At 43.4% G+C, this 26144-nt stretch overlaps 1 long non-coding RNA gene across 10 annotated transcripts in view; it reads left to right on the top strand.

Annotated features, from left to right (window-relative positions):
* Positions 1–25944, top strand: part of LOC127118767 (uncharacterized) — a 32034-nt gene extending 6090 nt beyond the window's left edge. The window contains exons 1-4 of one of the 10 annotated variants that reach the window (XR_007802348.1): positions 9505–9827; positions 9946–10114; positions 10217–10658; positions 25431–25934. This is a non-coding gene — a long non-coding RNA (uncharacterized LOC127118767). Of the gene's footprint in view, positions 1–9504; positions 9828–9945; positions 10115–10216; positions 10659–24408; positions 24732–24849; positions 25019–25120 lie in introns of those variants that run through there. The other 9 variants (XR_007802336.1, XR_007802355.1, XR_007802338.1 and 6 more) reach the window with 9 other exon arrangements.
* The last annotated feature ends 200 nt before the right edge of the window (positions 25945–26144 follow it).

Here is a 26144-nt window from a genome sequence, read left to right as displayed (position 1 = left end):
AACACACAGGAAGCAAACCCTGGAAAGAGGTGATTGCACACAACAGAAAAAACTCTATCCTAGTGGCAATGTGAAACCATGATCTTATCGGGTTCCAACTCAGTTACACCTCATATGTCCTCAAGACTTTCCGCACTTTCTGTCTTCTGAACAAGATGCTTCCGATTGGTCTCTGTTGGAGATTCTCCAAGTCATCATGAGCACAAACGATCATGCTAGACGCAGTTGTTCGTTTCATTCCCTCTTTTGCCTGGACCGCCCTTTCGGGTTTCAGTCCACCGGGATACCCTTTTTTGCCCAAGTCGCCCTTGTGGGGTTTTCGACTTGCCGGGTGTACAGTTCTTTTCATTTATTATCCCTAACTTTTGCCCGAACCTTTTCTCTCTTTTTTTTTTGGTTCGCCGGGATGCCCTTTTTTGCCTGGACTCTTTTATTCTTTTTGTCCAGCGGGTCTCTTTCTCACGAAGTATCTTTTAACTGCGTCCGCATTCACAGGGGATGGAAAATCCTCATCATCCGTGGTCGTCAGCGACAAGGCTCTGTCAGGGGAAACCCTTTTTTGACCACGAACGGACATTCATAATTGTTTATCCACTTGCCCCACGATCGTCTTGAGGAGGAAGGATCCTTTTCAACACCACATCTCTTCCATGCTACCCACGAGGTCGCACTTCTCGGTCAACAACACGCTTCATTTACTGGGTACAACTGCCCCATGACAAGTAACTGTCAGCCTCTTTTCCCAACCAGGCTCAACGCGTTATACCGAGTTCTCATCCACTTGCCCTTTTCTAACTTCTCATCCATCCAGACTCTTTACAATGAAATCTAGCCTCCAGCAGGCAAGATCACTTCCATCCCATACCGCATGAGGAAGGCGTTGCCCTAGTAGATGCACGTACCAAAGTACGACACTCAGGATACCAACTTCGTACTCAGCCACTATCATTGGTGCGTTCACATGTTATCGGGGAAGCACTAGCTCACTCTCTTTAAACTCTCCCCATCAGACATCAAAACCCGTTCGGATTCGGGGTCAGGCCCCTCCTCCGGGATCGGTCACTCTCAATCTTTCGATTTGAGTACCTCGAGACGTCCTCATCAGGGACTTCAGACTTCCTTGGTTGACAATCATCAGTGGGCTGTTGGGCGAGATAACCATACAATACCCTCCTCTTGGTTGCTTTCTGGGAGGTATACTGAATATCGTATTCAGTCGACATCACTTGCCCTCTCGCAACCCGTCCGTTCGATGCTAGCTCCTCAAGCACATACTTGATCAGATCCATTTTGGACATCCACAAGGTGGTATGAACCAGCATACACTGTCTCAATCGGCGAGCAGCCTATGCCAAAGTACATCAAGTTTTCTCGAGCAGTGAGTGTATTGTTTCACAGTCGATAAACTTTTTGCTTAGGTAAATTGCGTGCTCTTTTCGACAAGACTAGTCATACTGACTCAATACGCACCTCATAGACCCCTTAAGGGTTGTCAGGTACCAGATTAGCAGTCGTTTCTTCCCCGGAAGGTATCAGAATCAAAGGTTCCTGCTACTCCTTTTTTTTCTTTCCATGCCCCTTGGCAGTCCTCATTCCACCTGACCATTTGATTTCTTTCTTTTTTCGTTTGTTTATGGTTCAGGCGTTTCTAATACTGTTCCCTTTTTTTTTTTTTTTTTTTTTTTTTTTTTTGCAGGATCAACCTTGATTCCTCTTTCGTTCGCAACATGCCTCGGCAGCTTGCTAGGCAGCACTCCATAAGTGCGCTAATTCGAACTCAACAGTATGAGTTATCTCTACCTGTCAAACAACTTGATCCACCGGATGCCCCTCTTCTGCTTGGGACTTTGCCATCATGTCATCAACATGGCATTTGCTTTCACGATGAATCATATCATGAAACAAAGTCACCCTAGACTTCTGATACTTGGCACCGGCCTTCTCGATACTGAACGACATCACCTTATAACCAGAAGGTGCCCCTTGTGTGATGGACATGGTCTACGTCATATCATCTGGCAACAGTTCAATCTGGTCTCGGCCAAGAAGCCATCCATGAAGATAAACTGAGCATTATAATCAATCCAATACCTCGTTGTGACGTACCGGGAATTCATCTTTCAGATTAGCTCAGCTCACATCTCGACAGTCCACACACATTCTCATCTTTCAGCACCAGTTTCCGCTTCCCTGGAGGACAGTCTTCTCTCCATGGTAACTCGTGCCTCCACAACATTGGTATCTTACCTTGGTGTATCTAGATACAACCAGGCGCACATATACCATCCTGTTCTTGATTTGCCTCTGAAGCGGCCTCAATATTCGCTTTCTGACCTCGGCGGTGCTTGGAGCAACAATTCTGAGCACTCCTCATGCGGTTGAATCACCTTCTCCTCTGGTTTCAACGACCCGACTAATTCCAACAAATCACAAATTTCTTCGCCTTCTCCTTCGACATGATAGATCGAATTGTCGAAGTCATACAAAGGTGTAACCAAATTGTTATCGATGAGATCAGGAGGGTAATCACTTTTGAGGTCGGAACCAAATGAATCAAAAGGAAAGAGAATAAAAACATTGCCATTTTTATTTTTATTTTTTTAAACGGTAAAAAATGAAAAACAGGGAACACCGCTTTTAATCACAAAAACATCCATTTATTACTGATGCAAAACGTTGCAAAATGAAACACATGAGATGGCCCTTACAATGGACCGGTACGTTTCGGGCAAAACGTATGGCTTTCATGCAAACAACAATTAAAACCAGAAATACTACACTTCCGGGTGAGCGACAGTGATGCTTTTGGAGACCTTCCAGTTTCCTGGTACGCACGACCTTATCCACAACTCGAGCTCGCGGTCACGGTCGATCTTTTCACTCACTGAACAAGCATGATCAGGATCCAACATTCCTGCACTGACAAAGGGGTACGGTGGACGACGTCCTCTGTTTGGTCTAGACGACTCTTGATCTGGATAACCAATCCCGAACATGTCTGCCTTTACCACTATGTCGATGATCCTGCCCCAACCTCGGGCCTCTTGGTTCTTCACCACCTCTAGAGCTTGTTTATAAGAAGAAATGGACAGCTTCTTCTCTTTCTCGACAACAAGAGCGCTCTCCACCTGGACGGTTTCGATTGCTTGACTGGGTATTTCAAGTTTTCCAATGTCCATTTCTACTTCTTTCATCTTCTGGGTCGTGTCTCCCATCAATACACACCCCTCTGTGGCAACGGCCGCACAGCAATTATCAACCACAGGGAAGACTCCATCCTGCACCAGAGGTTTTGGAACCACAGCCAGGGGAACCTTTATCTGATCTTCCTCAGTCATCTCCATTCCTTTCTTGACCTTTTTCACCATCTTCACTTTTACAGGACCCTGCCTGGGTACCGGGTTGACATCCCCATTCATTATCTGGGCCAAGCTGATGGTCTTGGAGTCCACCATGTCCTGGACGACATGCTTGAAAGCTCTACAACCCTCAACACTGTGCCCAGGTGCCTCAGAATGGAATTCACAACTGGCATTCTCATCATAGTGTGCAGGCCTCTTCTGTTGTGCTATGGGAATCAAAATCCTTGGCCGGACTAACCCCAAATCCCTCAATCTCCTGAACAGAAGGGTGTAGGTCACAGGTGGCTCCTCAAACTGACGATCCTCCTTCTTTCTCTTCACCTGGCTCCTAGCTCTCGGTGCCTTCTGTTGAGGTGGTGGTTGTTGCGGGGGTACAGGTGAGTTACCAACAAGAGTGGTTACATCAACAGCATACGGATGATAACGATCCTTACTGCGTTCTTTCTTTGTTGGCTCACCACTTGACTCAACCTCCTTTTTGAGCGGACCACTGTCAGAGAGTTTCTTTGCTACCGAGCCAGAGGGATTTGTTACATCGGATGATGGAGCCTTTCCCTGAACTTTCTCCTTGATCATCCAGCTCTCAATCCTTTCCAATCTCTCAGACATGGCTTTCTGCCCCAAGGCAAGCCCTTGCACAATACTGAACAATCCCCTCATCATCTCTTTCAGTTCAAGGATGTCGGCGTTGGGAAGATCCATCAGCTTGGATTTGTTGAGTCTGACTGTATGTCTGAATGGAAGAGCTATGCGCACCGGTTGACACCTACAAAACAACAAATGGGTTAGTATGACTCACGCATGCAATGTCTATCCGTACCAGGAATATTCCTTTGATTTTGGTTTCACAGAGACAGATAATTTTTCATCAATAACATTCTGACATCTGGATATCTCTCAACCAGAATCTTAATCAAAAAGTGGACCCTGAGTACGGATAGACACGAGTTGAATGCAGATGAATGCGATGCAAATGCATGAATGCAAGTCACTGCGCCACCAAGTCATCTGAAAACCCATTCTCTGAGCTAGTCACAGTCATCGGGACTAAGTCACCATAAATCCGACTTGGGGAGTTCCGAAATAAACGGAACTAGAGATTACATCACTATCATCACAGGAACATCCACTGAACGGATGACAGTCAGATCCTCTGAACAGGTACTTTCAAATTCAACCCGGGGATCCGAAATAAACGGAACCCATTGATAAACCACGGACAGAACTCCGGCGTCCCAGAAATAAATGTCCATAAATTTGGCTGAACCAAAGTCACCATCACAGCACCACTGGCAGAAACCGTATCTGTAGAGATCAAACCCTCCCCTTACTGGTAGGTTCTAAGAACAGAAGTTTGTCAGCTTCAGCCCTTCAGTCGAGAATAATACGTTTACCACTGAAGGTTTGGCATTATTACGGGATAAAAGACCTCTGCTGACTCCCCTCAACAGGATATCCTAAAGCAAGTTCCCAGTCTCGGGGTCCTCGGATTGAGCAGCGAGAATGCGCCCACCAGAGCTAACATAAACGCGTCTCGGAGGAGAGGCCTCGACTGAGTTCTCGGGAAATGGTCACCAGAGTCGACAATTTCTAGAGGAACATCATGTCGTTACGGAACATCCGTAGGACATAATATATCCAAGAGAAACCTCGTCTGGGTGTGGTTCTTCACGAACGACTTAACGTAGCAACATGCCACGCAAGCCTCATGAACATCCACTCTAAAATCTGTGTGTACACTCAAGCCCGGGTAATGGGCTTACCTCTCATAGAACACCCCACCCCAACAAACAGATAAACGGCAACAGATACAGCAAACATATGTACATGAATGCAATAAGATAAAACAGGTAAATGCTGAAAATAAATAACTGTACAAAAGAATAAACACCCAACAAACAAGAAACCTACAAAAGCTAGGAGGGACTCGCTTAGGGAAACCGGTTTCCCCAGCAGAGTCGCCAGCTGTCGCAACCCGAAAAATACGGTCTGCGAAAAAAACAACCGGCGAGAAAGAAATGACAGAAGAGTCGCCACCGTGCGTTATTTATCCCAAAGGAGGGAAAGGAAACGCTCGAAGTAAACCTGAAGAGAGGAAAGGAAAAGACAAGGTCTCGCAACCAAATCTTGGGTTCGGGAGTCGGTTATGCGAAGGGAAGGTATTAGCACCCCTACGCATCCGTAGTACTCTACGGGATCCACTCTTGTTGTTTCTTGTCTAAAAGGTGTATGTTTATCTAATGTACTATTTACTAAAAGAAGGGGTCAAAGAAAATGACTCGCACGGATGTTTCATCCACTGCATACGTATCTCATCTGAATATGAGAATCAGAGTCTTCGTAGCTCGGCCACCTATGGGTTAAGGATAAGTGTGCTCGCTAAGACATCGCGTCTTATGCCTACGTATCTCATCGGGAATGAGAATCAGAGCAAAACGTAGTTCAGCTAACTACGGGAATAAGGGTCTCGATTGCAACTAGGGCAAGAGAAAGGGAATGTCTCGATCGCAACGAGGGCGAGAGAAAGGATCGCAACGAGGGCGAAAGCAAACAAGGATTAGTTGTTAGTCGTTAGTCAAACTCGGCAAGACATCGCATCTTGTGCCTACGTATCTCATCTGAACATGAGAATCAGAGTTGCCGTAGTTCGGCTAACACGCACACAAACAGACACAGGCAAACGTGGAGCCTGACTGCCAATCACTGGACTTACATCAGCATCCGAACCAAAACACACACAAGAAGGCAAACGTGGAGCCCGAATGCCAATCACTGGACTTACATCGGCATCCGAACCAAAACACACGCACACTGGAACCCGAATGCCACTCGATGGACTTACATCAGCTTCCAAGCACACAACAACCAAACAAGGGGGTTGAGACACAAAGGTTGAAAAAGAAAAGGGGCGCCCGGAGAGATCTCGCACGATCTCCTGCCTACGTACCTCATCTGGTATGAGAATCAGGGCGACGTAGTTCCCCTACATAGGGATTGCCATCTGAATATGGACTTAGAAAAGGAGGACACCAGTTGTGTCAAAGGAGAGTGGGCAATGTGTTCACGTCCTAGCAGTAGGTGTCGCAGCTCGCTGAATCGAGTCTTAGGCAGTTACCTCTTTGCAATAGAACGGACTACATGCCACAAGATCGGAGACGCTCGGAAAGGTCTAGAAGTGGGGGAAGCTCTGCCCTAAAGTTGTCATGCAATGTGTACTTAAGTGTTTAGGATTTACAAATGGGAATATCTACCTAATGTTAGCATGCAAAGAATATGGGAATCCTACCTATGTTATCATACAAAAGGATATGGGAAAACTACCTATGTTATCATACAAAGGGTTCTATCTAATGGGTGCTACCTAATCGGAACAAGAATTGACGAGTGGAGCAAGGAGAAGTGTTGGGGAAAAGGGTAGATGGCGATGCATGAAGCAATCGACTTACAAGGTTGATGGCGATGCATAAAGCAGTCGACTTACAAGGTTGATGGCGATGCATAAAGCAATCGACTTACAAAAGGGTGGATGAATACGTGCTGGTTCTGTTAGGTTTTGAAAAATGATTACTCGACGTTGGATCGAGGTTTTGATCTTGTTTTGAAATGGTTATCGAATGTTCATTTTAATTCTTGTATTAACAGATGAATAAAGAATGAAAGAATAAATATTATACATTTCATGGGAGAGGGATACATTGGTTATGAATGGGGGTTGTTCATGGCAAACAAACAATAATAATACATGCCTCATACACCATACAAGTAGGCCACAGTTAATCAAACAATTAAGATATAAACAAGTATATGATCAAATCAAATAATCAAAGAATGAAATAATGAAGCATTAAACAATGTATGAGTGTAAGTGCAAGGGACATGTCTCATTGTAAGAAAGCCCAAGAGTAAGCTATGTGAGGTTGATGGCGATGCTTAAAAAGCAATCGACTTACGAGGGTGTAAAAATGGGCTCGATATTAAATCGAGAAAAGTATGATTTTTATAGTTTTAAAAAAATGGTTTTGAACTAAACTAAAATACAACAACTATGCATTATTAACAAATGAAATCATGAGTATATAAAAGATATTAATCAACATACTAAAAGAATAAAAAATGCTAAAGGAAGATAAAATCAAATAACAAGCAAAAGCAACACACATGAGTATTGAACCCTCCCCACCTAATATTATTCAACTACCCTCTCTCCACTAGGCCATTCAACACTATCTACTATTGAAGTACTGCCAAAAATAAATGAACTGGGTTAAAAATTTAAAATAAAATAAAAAATAAAACAAACATTTTCATGGTTTTCGTATTATCTCTGTTAAAAACAAATTAAGTTAAATAATAAAAAGAATAAATAATAAAAAAGAAATCAAGAACATATAAACATTTTCTGATTTTTGTATTAAAAAACAAAATAAATTAAATAGTAAAAAGAAATAACAAAAAAAGAAAAAAAAGGAAATGGAAACAGCAGAAGCTCGTCTCCATCGTCTTCCTCCCTCGCTCTCTCTTCTCTCCTCTCAGCTTACTCCCCCCAAAGCAAAACCAAACCCTACTAACAGTAACCAAACCTAAGTATCAAGAAGAAAACAAATGCAAATGACAAAAACACAACCCTAAACCCAGTCCAAACTAGAATCATCAATGTGAAAGAAACACCAATCGCGCAGGAATACATCAGGCTTGGAAAGTAGTAAACATGCATCTGAATACGGAACAAACAAAAAGGCAAGAATTCTACCGGATTGGGATGTCTCGGAAGTGAACGAACAGGTACGTGATCCTCCTTCCGCTTTCTCCTTCGTTGCGCCTTTCTTAGGGTTCGTCCTCTCGTTGATTTTCGTTTTGCTTTGATTTGGGATTCAGGGTTTGTCTGGGATTTTTCGCCTCCTTGTTTCTGTTGTTCTCTTCAAAATCGCCTCCCCTCTGATTCGCTTCCTTCTCCTTTTATCTTCACAGCTTTAGGGTTTAGGGTTGTTGCCTGGAATTCCAAAGAATATCTTCTGCAAACTACTTTTGATGCGCTCAGTTGGGATTGGCCTTTTTGATGCTTGATTCTGAAAAGGTAACCTGAACTCATGCCTTCCCTTTGAATTTTGTCTCAATGCCGATTTGGGAATTTTTCTGACTTTTCACTGCTTTGGCTAATTACTTGTTACTGCAGTGAAAAAAATGGAGCATTGGTTTTTTCCTGAAGGATAAACAAACAAGACCTGAGGTTCAATATTGGGTTCTACAGGAGATTGATTCTGACAACCAAGTGCACTTCTCAATTTGGCAGATTCTTCAAGTTTTCTACCAACAAGTTGTCTATGTAGTGTCTGATCATCACAATTCAGGTGAAGTCCAACAACCACTATGCTTTCAGACAGTTGTGAGGGCTTCTTGAAAAACCTATGACCCATATACTTCAACTGAAAGTTTACAGCCCATTGACGCTTGAGACTAGTCAAAATCTCAGGATTGTAAGTTTTGTTTTCATTTTCAACATCAGGTGGACTTGAAAAGCCCTTAAACAATTTTGTTACTTGATACTGCAGCCTCTGAAAGTGGCTACCATTGTTATCATATTTTGATGAATGCAAGTGAGACTCAACATCAGCTCTAGTTTCATTTGATTCACTTTCTGGACCTAACTGAAGGCTGTGAGATGCAGAATTAGGACTGAACTCAAACCTTTGCATAAATGCCTGTACCAGAAATCCAACCTGGAAAATTTCATGACAGTAGGAACCAATCTCGAATTTCCAGCCGAAGGATAAAATAACCGTAACAGAACTTCATCTGATTCTTAACCAACAATATTCATCAAGCCTATTGTTAATGCCACGGTGAAACCAGTAAGTCTTCATTTTGCCTGTTTCAATCTACAAATAGTTTCGGTTTTGGGTAAAACTATTGTGGCTTCCATTCATGTTTTTTTTTTGTCTACTGCAGGGCCAATTGTAGGTTTGTTATGGCCTTTTGTTGGTTAAATCATGGAGATTTGGCCTTGTAATGTGGTGTATTGTGAGCAAGGAATGAGCACACTCATGTGGTGCTGCTGCAGTTGGTTTTATGCTTATGTGGTAATGTTGGTTTGTTGCAAGTTGGATTTCATACTGCAGGTCAGGTCCACTTGTGTAAGGTTGGTTGCATTGGTTTTTTTTAGAAAATTTACATGACAGGTCCTACTGCAAGTTTGATAGAGGCTTTAGGTTTATGATTTGCTACATGACTTGGCCTAGATGCCTTACCAATTACTTGATGTAAACTGATACATTGCAGGATTACTTGGCTTCCCTGGATGCATGTCTGTTTGGATGGTTTGTTATACTGCATTGGTTTGCTCCTCATGGCTGCATATATATTCTGCAGATGTATCATGACTTGGTCTCACTGCCTATAGCAAGCACTCATCCTGATTGGTGTAGTATGGGTGTATTTGCAGGCCTGCTATTGCAGTGATTTGGCAAGGTTTGGATTCAAGTTTATATTGTTATTTGGATTGTTCACGCTACATGTGCAAGGGATTGGAATGGTAGGTCATGAAATTGGAACTGACTGTTGTAATATTGTATGTTGTTGCTTGCAGGATTTGATGTTACATGATGTTGCTCATGATGTGAACGCAAGGTTTGTTAAGGGGTTGCTTAATATTTTGGTTGTGGCAATGTGAGGAAGTTGCAGGCCTACTGTTTTGATGCAATTGAAGTGTGTTATGGTTGCAGGTTGTAAGCATGGTTGTTTGTTGGCTGATGATTGTAAGTGGTGGTATTGCAGTTGGAGTTGATTGCGTTGAGATGTTGCAACAAACATCAGCTCATCTTCTGGTCATCCCTTATGTGAAGGTTTTTTTTTGCTAGAGTTGCTCCTGAGCGAAAGGAACTTATCTTGACCACTTTCAAAACAGTTGGACGGGTAACATTGATGTGCGGGGATGGAACCAATGATGTTGGAGCTTTAAAGCAGGCCCATGTAGGAGTTGCTCTTCTGAATGCGATGCCGCCAGCCAAAGGTGGAAACTCCTCTTCAAATTCATCCGCCGAAGACAGTTCAAAACCCCACTAGCCATTCAGCTGTTAACCGTCATGAAACCGCCATTGTTGTGTTGGATTGTGAGCAGGGGTTTCCAGGTTGCAGCTTCCATGCCGTTATCATCATGACAAACTCAAGGTCAAGTATAGGCTCCACTGGTTATGTGCTTATGGTGCTGCTACAAAATAATAGACAAGGCAAAGTGTGTGCAGTAGGTTGTAGCATGAACTGCTGCAGCAGCAGGGGTAGCATAGTGTCTCCATTGGTTAGGTCATGTATTTGCATTGCCTTGATTTTGACATGATTGTGCATCCGTACTGGCTCACTTCAGGTTGTGGGTTACTTCCTTGTTTTCTTTTGCCGCTCACGCAGGTTATGGCTTCATGTGTTGGACATACAAAGTTTCATGACACCAACAAGAATCATGAAGCATTATGCTTACTTGGCCAATCCAAGATCAAAATGGAATATGGGAGATCGAGGTCAAGATTAGGAAAAGGATTTGGGATTTTAGAGTTTTTAGGATTGGGTTGACTTTGGTCAAAGTTGACCAAAAAGTCAACTGTTGACCAAAGTCAACAATTGGCCAAAAGTGTCAATTTTTGTATTTTCTTTGTAAATGGAATTCAATGGACAATTATGGGTGAATTTAGGGTTTAATGAAATTGGGTTGACTTTGGTCAAAGTTGACCAAAAAGTCAACTGTTGACCAAAGTCAACAGTTGGTCAAAAATGCCAAATTTTGTATTTTTTGTATGGAATCAAATGTAATGAAATAAAATTGAAATGGATTAACAAAATGGTTTGAAGTTGGTTTCACAATTGGTTTAATCATGACTTGAATGTTTGACTTTTGAAAAGAAAACAACTTGACTGATAATGTGTATGAACAAAAACCATGAAATGAGACCATAAGGTTATAGTATCCATGAACCAATAACGTGACTGGCACGTGGTTAGAAACACAAGAAAACTTGGTTGTTCAGATGACCCAGACCATAGATGTACCCACAATCACAACACCATGACTTTGAATCAAAACCAATCCTCATATAAAAACAAAGATAAGTTAGGTCAAGCATGCCAAACGAACATAAAAATTCAGGATCAAAATCGGGGTATGACAGCTGCCCCTATTTAAGCGTCTTCAACTAGAGAAAATGAAGCAGGACGTTCTTCATATGATCATAGTGGGAGATGATTAAATACTAAGAAGACCCGGATTTTGATCCTGAATCCCCATGAAATAGTTAACAATGTCTGTCAGAATCGGCAAAGAAGCAATCTCGAAAGAAGAGTCCGTCTGGTACGGTGAAAATCGGCCTGAGTACCGAAACAGAAAGTTGACCTGGATACCAAAATAAATGGTAACACAGGAATACCCATGGCCTGAACGCCACACATTAGTCTGAACACTAAGCATTGGAATATGAGAGTATCAATGTTGGTCTGATCACCGGAAATCTGGTCTGAACTCCACTTCGATCTGGAAATCGGAAACTGGCTTGAATGCCACTTCGGTCTGGATACCGGGAACTGGCCTGGAATGCCACTTCGGTCTGGATACCGGGAAAACTGGCCTGAATGCCACTTCGGTCTGGATACCGGGAACTGGCCTGAACACCGGAATACTGGTCTGAATACCATAAGTTCTTCAACCTGATTGTCGAAAACTTCTTCGATCTGGAAATCGGAAACTGGCCTGAATGCCACTTCGGTCTGGATACCGGGAACTGGCCTGAATGCCACTTCGGTCTGGATACCGGGAAAACTGGCCTGAATGCCACTTCGGTCTGGATACCGGGAAAACTGGCCTGGACTGCCACTTCGGTCTGAATACCGCCTCGGTCTGAACACCGGAATACTGGTCTGAATACCATAAGTTCTTCAACCTGATTGTCGAAAACTTCTTCGATCTGGAAATCGGAAACTGGCCTGAATGCCACTTCGGTCTGGATACCGGGAACTGGCCTGAATGCCACTTCGGTCTGGATACCGGGAAAACTGGCCTGAATGCCACTTCGGTCTGGATACCGGGAACTGGCCTGGAATGCCACTTCGGTCTGGATACCGGGAAAACTGGCCTGGAATGCCACTTTGGTCTAGATACCGGGAAAACTGGCCTGAATGCCATTTCGGTCTGGATACCGGGAAAACTGGCCTGGAATGCCACTTCGGTCTGGATACCGGGAAAACTGGCCTGAATGCCATTTCGGTCTGGATACCGGGAACTGGCCTGGAATGTCACTTCGGTCTGGATACCGTCTCGGTCTGAACACCGGAAAATTGGCCTGAATGCCATAAGTACATCGACCTGATCGTCGGAAACTTCTTCGATCTGGAAGTCGGAAATTGGCCTGAACGCCACTTCGGTCTGAATACCGCCTCGGTCTGAACACCGGAAAATTCTTCATGTCTATCAGCATCGGCGAAGATAACAAAAAAGTGATACGTGAGCCGGCACGCATGCCAAAGACCTATGCTGGGGATAACAATCGAAAGATTGACCAAAGAGTGCATGAGATATATTATCTGTAGCCGTCAAAATGTAGATAATACACTCACATGGAAGATTATCCATAACCGGGTTGTAGGTTGTTAAATGAATAATCGACCGAAAAGAAAAGTATCAGGGTACCAGGGCTAGGCATGCAAAAGATGACCAATCAAAAGAGGATAAAGTTGCTAACTCGGAGCAAATACCCAAAAGAAAGGGGAAGACCCACTGGGGACAATACTGCTTGATCAGGGCAAGTATCCAAAGGGGACAAGACTATCAATACCACAAAGAGGGGATTACATCTACCGGTTTGTAGGCAGAAAACCACAGAAAGGTAACCAGTCATCGATAGGATGAGCACAAAGGGTTAACTCTGCCAAAGGGATGAAAGTGGGATTTTACAACTACCAACTAGTAGAAAACCACAAAGATAGGACTTACAAATACCGGTTCGTTGGTAGAAGCCAAAAATTCCGCTGAGGATGAGATGAATGAGTGCCGGTTAGTGAGCAAACATTCATTTATGCCCCAGAGAAGCACAAGAGACAGCCAACAAAGAAAACCAGTTTAGGATCGAGCCAAAAAGGCAGACTGAATCAGGACTCATCCTAATGAGGAAAGAACTCAATAGGGAAAACCCATCCCAATGTGTGTTGGGAGGGAACGGAAACAACCGTCATCCACGAGGATGTAACTCAGTGGGGAGCGCAGAAGGAAATGGTAGACACTTTCTGCTTAAGGGGTCGACTTTATATGGAGAGATCAGACACGCCCACATATGCTAGGGGAATTGAACCAAGCTTGCAAAATGATGCCAACTTCGGGGAGTAACACTGCTGGGGATACCCACTCAACTAAGGGGTCACTTGTTGGGAAAACACCAACTTCTCAACCATGCTGATGAACCCAATTCTGAAGCCGATCCAATGGCGCGATGCTAAACTCTTTCCAACAACCCAATCTCGGCTGGTCACCACGGCCTAGGGCTAATGGACATGTTTGCAATATTGATGCATGAGTTTTTTTGTTTTACACAATGCCCCATGATCATGGAAATGCTATGCACTAATGATGCAATATGCTATGCTTATCTAAATGATGAATGCATAAACACACGTCTCCTCCAGAGACAACACCGGGGACCTCCAGGAACTGTGCTGAGGATCTTATAACCACGTCAACTTCCACCCTGCTGGGGAAAGACAAACCTTGCTGGGGATGCACTCCATCGAACCCGAACTGCTTGGAGATTACCCTGCTAGGGGAGGCAACCCATTCTTATCTCTACTGGGGATGATTTTCTCCAAACCCGATCCGCTTGGGGATCTCACTGAGGGAAAACCATCAACACAAACCCTACTGGGAAGGCAGTAACCTTCAGGCTCGCTGAGGAGACACTGATCTCAAATCTGTTAGGGAGGTAACCCTATCACACCTACTGGGGAAATACAGCTTATTAGACACGGAACACCTGTCGAGTCGCCGAATTGCGGCATCCATCGTCCACCCACAGTGTCGGCTCTCCCTCTTTTACGAACTCCCAGACGCTTCTGGACTTTTCTGCTCCATCATCTTGTATTCCCAATCTCGTCCGTACTCCACGGAGATCGAACTCCTGGTATTCATACAAACTTTCCAATCATCAGACTTTGAAGAGTCTTCTTGATTAACTTTCCAGGACTGTCGTCGTAATCCTTCACTGTCTTTTCATCCTTCAACTATCTCTTGCCCCTGATCAGGCTCTGCAGCAGGGATCGTTAGATAAAAGCGTGCCCCAGGTATGCCCCAGGTGTTCCGATCTTTCAACGCCTAAGTCACTCAAACTTCCGAATAAGATTTCCAGATTTCAACCTCATAAGCATGCATCGGAAGGGACCTCTATGTTTCAAAATGCAAATATTCTTATCAAAATAAACGGATGTTTTCGTAATCAAAATGGTAATGACACAAAAACAAAATTTATTTGACCGAACACACGCTTTATTGACTGGAATAAAAGATGGCTCACAACCGAGCAACACACAGGAAGCAAACCCTGGAAAGAGGTGATTGCACACAACAGAAAAAACTCTATCCTAGTGGCAATGTGAAACCATGATCTTATCGGGTTCCAACTCAGTTACACCTCATATGTCCTCAAGACTTTCCGCACTTTCTGTCTTCTGAACAAGATGCTTCCGATTGGTCTCTGTTGGAGATTCTCCAAGTCATCATGAGCACAAACGATCATGCTAGACGCAGTTGTTCGTTTCATTCCCTCTTTTGCCTGGACCGCCCTTTCGGGTTTCAGTCCACCGGGATACCCTTTTTTGCCCAAGTCGCCCTTGTGGGGTTTTCGACTTGCCGGGTGTACAGTTCTTTTCATTTATTATCCCTAACTTTTGCCCGAACCTTTTCTCTCTTTTTTTTTTGGTTCGCCGGGATGCCCTTTTTTGCCTGGACTCTTTTATTCTTTTTGTCCAGCGGGTCTCTTTCTCACGAAGTATCTTTTAACTGCGTCCGCATTCACAGGGGATGGAAAATCCTCATCATCCGTGGTCGTCAGCGACAAGGCTCTGTCAGGGGAAACCCTTTTTTGACCACGAACGGACATTCATAATTGTTTATCCACTTGCCCCACGATCGTCTTGAGGAGGAAGGATCCTTTTCAACACCACATCTCTTCCATGCTACCCACGAGGTCGCACTTCTCGGTCAACAACACGCTTCATTTACTGGGTACAACTGCCCCATGACAAGTAACTGTCAGCCTCTTTTCCCAACCAGGCTCAACGCGTTATACCGAGTTCTCATCCACTTGCCCTTTTCTAACTTCTCATCCATCCAGACTCTTTACAATGAAATCTAGCCTCCAGCAGGCAAGATCACTTCCATCCCATACCGCATGAGGAAGGCGTTGCCCTAGTAGATGCACGTACCAAAGTACGACACTCAGGATACCAACTTCGTACTCAGCCACTATCATTGGTGCGTTCACATGTTATCGGGGAAGCACTAGCTCACTCTCTTTAAACTCTCCCCATCAGACATCAAAACCCGTTCGGATTCGGGGTCAGGCCCCTCCTCCGGGATCGGTCACTCTCAATCTTTCGATTTGAGTACCTCGAGACGTCCTCATCAGGGACTTCAGACTTCCTTGGTTGACAATCATCAGTGGGCTGTTGGGCGAGATAACCATACAATACCCTCCTCTTGGTTGCTTTCTGGGAGGTATACTGAATATCGTATTCAGTCGACATCACTTGCCCTCTCGCAACCCGTCCGTTCGATGCTAGCTCCTCAAGCACATACTTGATCAGATCCATTTTGGACATCCACAAGGTGGTATGAACCAGCATACACTGTCTCAATCGGCGAGCAGCCTATGCCAAAGTACATCAAGTTTTCTCGAGCAGTGAGTGTATTGTTTCACAGTCGATAAACTTTTTGCTTAGGTAAATTGCGTGCTCTTTTCGACAAGACTAGTCATACTGACTCAATACGCACCTCATAGACCCCTTAAGGGTTGTCAGGTACCAGATTAGCAGTCGTTTCTTCCCCGGAAGGTATCAGAATCAAAGGTTCCTGCTACTCCTTTTTTTTCTTTCCATGCCCCTTGGCAGTCCTCATTCCACCTGACCATTTGATTTCTTTCTTTTTTCGTTTGTTTATGGTTCAGGCGTTTCTAATACTGTTCCCTTTTTTTTTTTTTTTTTTTTTTTTTTTTTTGCAGGATCAACCTTGATTCCTCTTTCGTTCGCAACATGCCTCGGCAGCTTGCTAGGCAGCACTCCATAAGTGCGCTAATTCGAACTCAACAGTATGAGTTATCTCTACCTGTCAAACAACTTGATCCACCGGATGCCCCTCTTCTGCTTGGGACTTTGCCATCATGTCATCAACATGGCATTTGCTTTCACGATGAATCATATCATGAAACAAAGTCACCCTAGACTTCTGATACTTGGCACCGGCCTTCTCGATACTGAACGACATCACCTTATAACCAGAAGGTGCCCCTTGTGTGATGGACATGGTCTACGTCATATCATCTGGCAACAGTTCAATCTGGTCTCGGCCAAGAAGCCATCCATGAAGATAAACTGAGCATTATAATCAATCCAATACCTCGTTGTGACGTACCGGGAATTCATCTTTCAGATTAGCTCAGCTCACATCTCGACAGTCCACACACATTCTCATCTTTCAGCACCAGTTTCCGCTTCCCTGGAGGACAGTCTTCTCTCCATGGTAACTCGTGCCTCCACAACATTGGTATCTTACCTTGGTGTATCTAGATACAACCAGGCGCACATATACCATCCTGTTCTTGATTTGCCTCTGAAGCGGCCTCAATATTCGCTTTCTGACCTCGGCGGTGCTTGGAGCAACAATTCTGAGCACTCCTCATGCGGTTGAATCACCTTCTCCTCTGGTTTCAACGACCCGACTAATTCCAACAAATCACAAATTTCTTCGCCTTCTCCTTCGGCATGATAGATCGAATTGTCGAAGTCATACAAAGGTGTAACCAAATTGTTATCGATGAGATCAGGAGGGTAATCACTTTTGAGGTCGGAACCAAATGAATCAAAAGGAAAGAGAATAAAAACATTGCCATTTTTATTTTTATTTTTTTAAACGGTAAAAAATGAAAAACAGGGAACACCGCTTTTAATCACAAAAACATCCATTTATTACTGATGCAAAACGTTGCAAAATGAAACACATGAGATGGCCCTTACAATGGACCGGTACGTTTCGGGCAAAACGTATGGCTTTCATGCAAACAACAATTAAAACCAGAAATACTACACTTCCGGGTGAGCGACAGTGATGCTTTTGGAGACCTTCCAGTTTCCTGGTACGCACGACCTTATCCACAACTCGAGCTCGCGGTCACGGTCGATCTTTTCACTCACTGAACAAGCATGATCAGGATCCAACATTCCTGCACTGACAAAGGGGTACGGTGGACGACGTCCTCTGTTTGGTCTAGACGACTCTTGATCTGGATAACCAATCCCGAACATGTCTGCCTTTACCACTATGTCGATGATCCTGCCCCAACCTCGGGCCTCTTGGTTCTTCACCACCTCTAGAGCTTGTTTATAAGAAGAAATGGACAGCTTCTTCTCTTTCTCGACAACAAGAGCGCTCTCCACCTGGACGGTTTCGATTGCTTGACTGGGTATTTCAAGTTTTCCAATGTCCATTTCTACTTCTTTCATCTTCTGGGTCGTGTCTCCCATCAATACACACCCCTCTGTGGCAACGGCCGCACAGCAATTATCAACCACAGGGAAGACTCCATCCTGCACCAGAGGTTTTGGAACCACAGCCAGGGGAACCTTTATCTGATCTTCCTCAGTCATCTCCATTCCTTTCTTGACCTTTTTCACCATCTTCACTTTTACAGGACCCTGCCTGGGTACCGGGTTGACATCCCCATTCATTATCTGGGCCAAGCTGATGGTCTTGGAGTCCACCATGTCCTGGACGACATGCTTGAAAGCTCTACAACCCTCAACACTGTGCCCAGGTGCCTCAGAATGGAATTCACAACTGGCATTCTCATCATAGTGTGCAGGCCTCTTCTGTTGTGCTATGGGAATCAAAATCCTTGGCCGGACTAACCCCAAATCCCTCAATCTCCTGAACAGAAGGGTGTAGGTCACAGGTGGCTCCTCAAACTGACGATCCTCCTTCTTTCTCTTCACCTGGCTCCTAGCTCTCGGTGCCTTCTGTTGAGGTGGTGGTTGTTGCGGGGGTACAGGTGAGTTACCAACAAGAGTGGTTACATCAACAGCATACGGATGATAACGATCCTTACTGCGTTCTTTCTTTGTTGGCTCACCACTTGACTCAACCTCCTTTTTGAGCGGACCACTGTCAGAGAGTTTCTTTGCTACCGAGCCAGAGGGATTTGTTACATCGGATGATGGAGCCTTTCCCTGAACTTTCTCCTTGATCATCCAGCTCTCAATCCTTTCCAATCTCTCAGACATGGCTTTCTGCCCCAAGGCAAGCCCTTGCACAATACTGAACAATCCCCTCATCATCTCTTTCAGTTCAAGGATGTCGGCGTTGGGAAGATCCATCAGCTTGGATTTGTTGAGTCTGACTGTATGTCTGAATGGAAGAGCTATGCGCACCGGTTGACACCTACAAAACAACAAATGGGTTAGTATGACTCACGCATGCAATGTCTATCCGTACCAGGAATATTCCTTTGATTTTGGTTTCACAGAGACAGATAATTTTTCATCAATAACATTCTGACATCTGGATATCTCTCAACCAGAATCTTAATCAAAAAGTGGACCCTGAGTACGGATAGACACGAGTTGAATGCAGATGAATGCGATGCAAATGCATGAATGCAAGTCACTGCGCCACCAAGTCATCTGAAAACCCATTCTCTGAGCTAGTCACAGTCATCGGGACTAAGTCACCATAAATCCGACTTGGGGAGTTCCGAAATAAACGGAACTAGAGATTACATCACTATCATCACAGGAACATCCACTGAACGGATGACAGTCAGATCCTCTGAACAGGTACTTTCAAATTCAACCCGGGGATCCGAAATAAACGGAACCCATTGATAAACCACGGACAGAACTCCGGCGTCCCAGAAATAAATGTCCATAAATTTGGCTGAACCAAAGTCACCATCACAGCACCACTGGCAGAAACCGTATCTGTAGAGATCAAACCCTCCCCTTACTGGTAGGTTCTAAGAACAGAAGTTTGTCAGCTTCAGCCCTTCAGTCGAGAATAATACGTTTACCACTGAAGGTTTGGCATTATTACGGGATAAAAGACCTCTGCTGACTCCCCTCAACAGGATATCCTAAAGCAAGTTCCCAGTCTCGGGGTCCTCGGATTGAGCAGCGAGAATGCGCCCACCAGAGCTAACATAAACGCGTCTCGGAGGAGAGGCCTCGACTGAGTTCTCGGGAAATGGTCACCAGAGTCGACAATTTCTAGAGGAACATCATGTCGTTACGGAACATCCGTAGGACATAATATATCCAAGAGAAACCTCGTCTGGGTGTGGTTCTTCACGAACGACTTAACGTAGCAACATGCCACGCAAGCCTCATGAACATCCACTCTAAAATCTGTGTGTACACTCAAGCCCGGGTAATGGGCTTACCTCTCATAGAACACCCCACCCCAACAAACAGATAAACGGCAACAGATACAGCAAACATATGTACATGAATGCAATAAGATAAAACAGGTAAATGCTGAAAATAAATAACTGTACAAAAGAATAAACACCCAACAAACAAGAAACCTACAAAAGCTAGGAGGGACTCGCTTAGGGAAACCGGTTTCCCCAGCAGAGTCGCCAGCTGTCGCAACCCGAAAAATACGGTCTGCGAAAAAAACAACCGGCGAGAAAGAAATGACAGAAGAGTCGCCACCGTGCGTTATTTATCCCAAAGGAGGGAAAGGAAACGCTCGAAGTAAACCTGAAGAGAGGAAAGGAAAAGACAAGGTCTCGCAACCAAATCTTGGGTTCGGGAGTCGGTTATGCGAAGGGAAGGTATTAGCACCCCTACGCATCCGTAGTACTCTACGGGATCCACTCTTGTTGTTTCTTGTCTAAAAGGTGTATGTTTATCTAATGTACTATTTACTAAAAGAAGGGGTCAAAGAAAATGACTCGCACGGATGTTTCATCCACTGCATACGTATCTCATCTGAATATGAGAATCAGAGTCTTCGTAGCTCGGCCACCTATGGGTTAAGGATAAGTGTGCTCGCTAAGACATCGCGTCTTATGCCTACGTATCTCATCGGGAATGAGAATCAGAGCAAAACGTAGTTCAGCTAACTACGGGAATAAGGGTCTCGATTGCAACTAGGGCAAGAGAAAGGGAATGTCTCGATCGCAACGAGGGCGAGAGAAAGGATCGCAACGAGGGCGAAAGCAAACAAGGATTAGTTGTTAGTCGTTAGTCAAACTCGGCAAGACATCGCATCTTGTGCCTACGTATCTCATCTGAACATGAGAATCAGAGTTGCCGTAGTTCGGCTAACACGCACACAAACAGACACAGGCAAACGTGGAGCCTGACTGCCAATCACTGGACTTACATCAGCATCCGAACCAAAACACACACAAGAAGGCAAACGTGGAGCCCGAATGCCAATCACTGGACTTACATCGGCATCCGAACCAAAACACACGCACACTGGAACCCGAATGCCACTCGATGGACTTACATCAGCTTCCAAGCACACAACAACCAAACAAGGGGGTTGAGACACAAAGGTTGAAAAAGAAAAGGGGCGCCCGGAGAGATCTCGCACGATCTCCTGCCTACGTACCTCATCTGGTATGAGAATCAGGGCGACGTAGTTCCCCTACATAGGGATTGCCATCTGAATATGGACTTAGAAAAGGAGGACACCAGTTGTGTCAAAGGAGAGTGGGCAATGTGTTCACGTCCTAGCAGTAGGTGTCGCAGCTCGCTGAATCGAGTCTTAGGCAGTTACCTCTTTGCAATAGAACGGACTACATGCCACAAGATCGGAGACGCTCGGAAAGGTCTAGAAGTGGGGGAAGCTCTGCCCTAAAGTTGTCATGCAATGTGTACTTAAGTGTTTAGGATTTACAAATGGGAATATCTACCTAATGTTAGCATGCAAAGAATATGGGAATCCTACCTATGTTATCATACAAAAGGATATGGGAAAACTACCTATGTTATCATACAAAGGGTTCTATCTAATGGGTGCTACCTAATCGGAACAAGAATTGACGAGTGGAGCAAGGAGAAGTGTTGGGGAAAAGGGTAGATGGTGATGCATGAAGCAATCGACTTACAAGGTTGATGGCGATGCATAAAGCAGTCGACTTACAAGGTTGATGGCGATGCATAAAGCAATCGACTTACAAAAGGGTGGATGAATACGTGCTGGTTCTGTTAGGTTTTGAAAAATGATTACTCGACGTTGGATCGAGGTTTTGATCTTGTTTTGAAATGGTTATCGAATGTTCATTTTAATTCTTGTATTAACAGATGAATAAAGAATGAAAGAATAAATATTATACATTTCATGGGAGAGGGATACATTGGTTATGAATGGGGGTTGTTCATGGCAAACAAACAATAATAATACATGCCTCATACACCATACAAGTAGGCCACAGTTAATCAAACAATTAAGATATAAACAAGTATATGATCAAATCAAATAATCAAAGAATGAAATAATGAAGCATTAAACAATGTATGAGTGTAAGTGCAAGGGACATGTCTCATTGTAAGAAAGCCCAAGAGTAAGCTATGTGAGGTTGATGGCGATGCTTAAAAAGCAATCGACTTACGAGGGTGTAAAAATGGGCTCGATATTAAATCGAGAAAAGTATGATTTTTATAGTTTTAAAAAATGGTTTTGAACTAAACTAAAATACAACAACTATGCATTATTAACAAATGAAATCATGAGTATATAAAAGATATTAATCAACATACTAAAAGAATAAAAAATGCTAAAGGAAGATAAAATCAAATAACAAGCAAAAGCAACACACATGAGTATTGAACCCTCCCCACCTAATATTATTCAACTACCCTCTCTCCACTAGGCCATTCAACACTATCTGCTATTGAAGTACTGCCAAAAATAAATGAACTGGGTTAAAAATTTAAAATAAAATAAAAAATAAAACAAACATTTTCATGGTTTTCGTATTATCTCTGTTAAAAACAAATTAAGTTAAATAATAAAAAGAATAAATAATAAAAAAGAAATCAAGAACATATAAACATTTTCTGATTTTTGTATTAAAAAACAAAATAAATTAAATAGTAAAAAGAAATAACAAAAAAAGAAAAAAAAAGGAAATGGAAACAGCAGAAGCTCGTCTCCATCGTCTTCCTCCCTCGCTCTCTCTTCTCTCCTCTCAGCTTACTCCCCCCAAAGCAAAACCAAACCCTACTAACAGTAACCAAACCTAAGTATCAAGAAGAAAACAAATGCAAATGACAAAAACACAACCCTAAACCCAGTCCAAACTAGAATCATCAATGTGAAAGAAACACCAATCGCGCAGGAATACATCAGGCTTGGAAAGTAGTAAACATGCATCTGAATACGGAACAAACAAAAAGGCAAGAATTCTACCGGATTGGGATGTCTCGGAAGTGAACGAACAGGTACGTGATCCTCCTTCCGCTTTCTCCTTCGTTGCGCCTTTCTTAGGGTTCGTCCTCTCGTTGATTTTCGTTTTGCTTTGATTTGGGATTTAGGGTTTGTCTGGGATTTTTCGCCTCCTTGTTTCTGTTGTTCTCTTCAAAATCGCCTCCCCTCTGATTCGCTTCCTTCTCCTTTTATCTTCACAGCTTTAGGGTTTAGGGTTGTTGCCTGGAATTCCAAAGAATATCTTCTGCAAACTACTTTTGATGCGCTCAGTTGGGATTGGCCTTTTTGATGCTTGATTCTGAAAAGGTAACCTGAACTCATGCCTTCCCTTTGAATTTTGTCTCAATGCCGATTTGGGAATTTTTCTGACTTTTCACTGCTTTGGCTAATTACTTGTTACTGCAGTGAAAAAAATGGAGCATTGGTTTTTTCCTGAAGGATAAACAAACAAGACCTGAGGTTCAATATTGGGTTCTACTGGAGATTGATTCTGACAACCAAGTGCACTTCTCAATTTGGCAGATTCTTCAAGTTTTCTACCAACAAGTTGTCTATGTAGTGTCTGATCATCACAATTCAGGTGAAGTCCAACAACCACTATGCTTTCAGACAGTTGTGAGGGCTTCTTGAAAGACCTATGACCCATATACTTCAACTGAAAGTTTACAGCCCATTGACGCTTGAGACTAGTCAAAATCTCAGGATTGTAAGTTTTGTTTTCATTTTCAACATCAGGTGGACTTGAAAAGCCCTTAAACAATTTTGTTACTTGATACTGCAGCCTCTGAAAGTGGCTACCATTGTTATCATATTTTGATGAATGCAAGTGAGACTCAACATCAGCTCTAGTTTCATTTGATTCACTTTCTGGACCTAACTGAAGGCTGTGAGATGCAGAATTAGGACTGAACTCAAACCTTTGCATAAATGCCTGTACCAGAAATCCAACCTGGAAAATTTCATGACAGTAGGAACCAATCTCGAATTTCCAGCCGAAGGATAAAATAACCGTAACAGAACTTCATCTGATTCTTAACCAACAATATTCATCAAGCCTATTGTTAATGCCACGGTGAAACCAGTAAGTCTTCATTTTGCCTGTTTCAATCTACAAATAGTTTCGGTTTTGGGTAAAACTATTGTGGCTTCCATTCATGTTTTTTTTTTGTCTACTGCAGGGCCAATTGTAGGTTTGTTATGGCCTTTTGTTGGTTAAATCATGGAGATTTGGCCTTGTAATGTGGTGTATTGTGAGCAAGGAATGAGCACACTCATGTGGTGCTGCTGCAGTTGGTTTTATGCTTATGTGGTAATGTTGGTTTGTTGCAAGTTGGATTTCATACTGCAGGTCAGGTCCACTTGTGTAAGGTTGGTTGCATTGGTTTTTTTTAGAAAATTTACATGACAGGTCCTACTGCAAGTTTGATAGAGGCTTTAGGTTTATGATTTGCTACATGACTTGGCCTAGATGCCTTACCAATTACTTGATGTAAACTGATACATTGCAGGATTACTTGGCTTCCCTGGATGCATGTCTGTTTGGATGGTTTGTTATACTGCATTGGTTTGCTCCTCATGGCTGCATATATATTCTGCAGATGTATCATGACTTGGTCTCACTGCCTATAGCAAGCACTCATCCTGATTGGTGTAGTATGGGTGTATTTGCAGGCCTGCTATTGCAGTGATTTGGCAAGGTTTGGATTCAAGTTTATATTGTTATTTGGATTGTTCACGCTACATGTGCAAGGGATTGGAATGGTAGGTCATGAAATTGGAACTGACTGTTGTAATATTGTATGTTGTTGCTTGCAGGATTTGATGTTACATGATGTTGCTCATGATGTGAACGCAAGGTTTGTTAAGGGGTTGCTTAATATTTTGGTTGTGGCAATGTGAGGAAGTTGCAGGCCTACTGTTTTGATGCAATTGAAGTGTGTTATGGTTGCAGGTTGTAAGCATGGTTGTTTGTTGGCTGATGATTGTAAGTGGTGGTATTGCAGTTGGAGTTGATTGCGTTGAGATGTTGCAATAAACATCAGCTCATCTTCTGGTCATCCCTTATGTGAAGGTTTTTTTTTGCTAGAGTTGCTCCTGAGCGAAAGGAACTTATCTTGACCACTTTCAAAACAGTTGGACGGGTAACATTGATGTGCGGGGATGGAACCAATGATGTTGGAGCTTTAAAGCAGGCCCATGTAGGAGTTGCTCTTCTGAATGCGATGCCGCCAGCCAAAGGTGGAAACTCCTCTTCAAATTCATCCGCCGAAGACAGTTCAAAACCCCACTAGCCATTCAGCTGTTAACCGTCATGAAACCGCCATTGTTGTGTTGGATTGTGAGCAGGGGTTTCCAGGTTGCAGCTTCCATGCCGTTATCATCATGACAAACTCAAGGTCAAGTATAGGCTCCACTGGTTATGTGCTTATGGTGCTGCTACAAAATAATAGACAAGGCAAAGTGTGTGCAGTAGGTTGTAGCATGAACTGCTGCAGCAGCAGGGGTAGCATAGTGTCTCCATTGGTTAGGTCATGTATTTGCATTGCCTTGATTTTGACATGATTGTGCATCCGTACTGGCTCACTTCAGGTTGTGGGTTACTTCCTTGTTTTCTTTTGCCGCTCACGCAGGTTATGGCTTCATGTGTTGGACATACAAAGTTTCATGACACCAACAAGAATCATGAAGCATTATGCTTACTTGGCCAATCCAAGATCAAAATGGAATATGGGAGATCGAGGTCAAGATTAGGAAAAGGATTTGGGATTTTAGAGTTTTTAGGATTGGGTTGACTTTGGTCAAAGTTGACCAAAAAGTCAACTGTTGACCAAAGTCAACAATTGGTCAAAAGTGTCAATTTTTGTATTTTCTTTGTAAATGGAATTCAATGGACAATTATGGGTGAATTTAGGGTTTAATGAAATTGGGTTGACTTTGGTCAAAGTTGACCAAAAAGTCAACTGTTGACCAAAGTCAACAGTTGGTCAAAAATGCCAAATTTTGTATTTTTTGTATGGAATCAAATGTAATGAAATAAAATTGAAATGGATTAACAAAATGGTTTGAAGTTGGTTTCACAATTGGTTTAATCATGACTTGAATGTTTGACT

Source organism: Lathyrus oleraceus, chromosome 1 (genome assembly GCF_024323335.1).
Source record: "Lathyrus oleraceus cultivar Zhongwan6 chromosome 1, CAAS_Psat_ZW6_1.0, whole genome shotgun sequence".
In the NCBI taxonomy this organism is placed as follows: Eukaryota; Viridiplantae; Streptophyta; class Magnoliopsida; order Fabales; family Fabaceae; genus Lathyrus; species Lathyrus oleraceus.
This window is presented reverse-complemented; position numbering and strand designations above follow the sequence as displayed.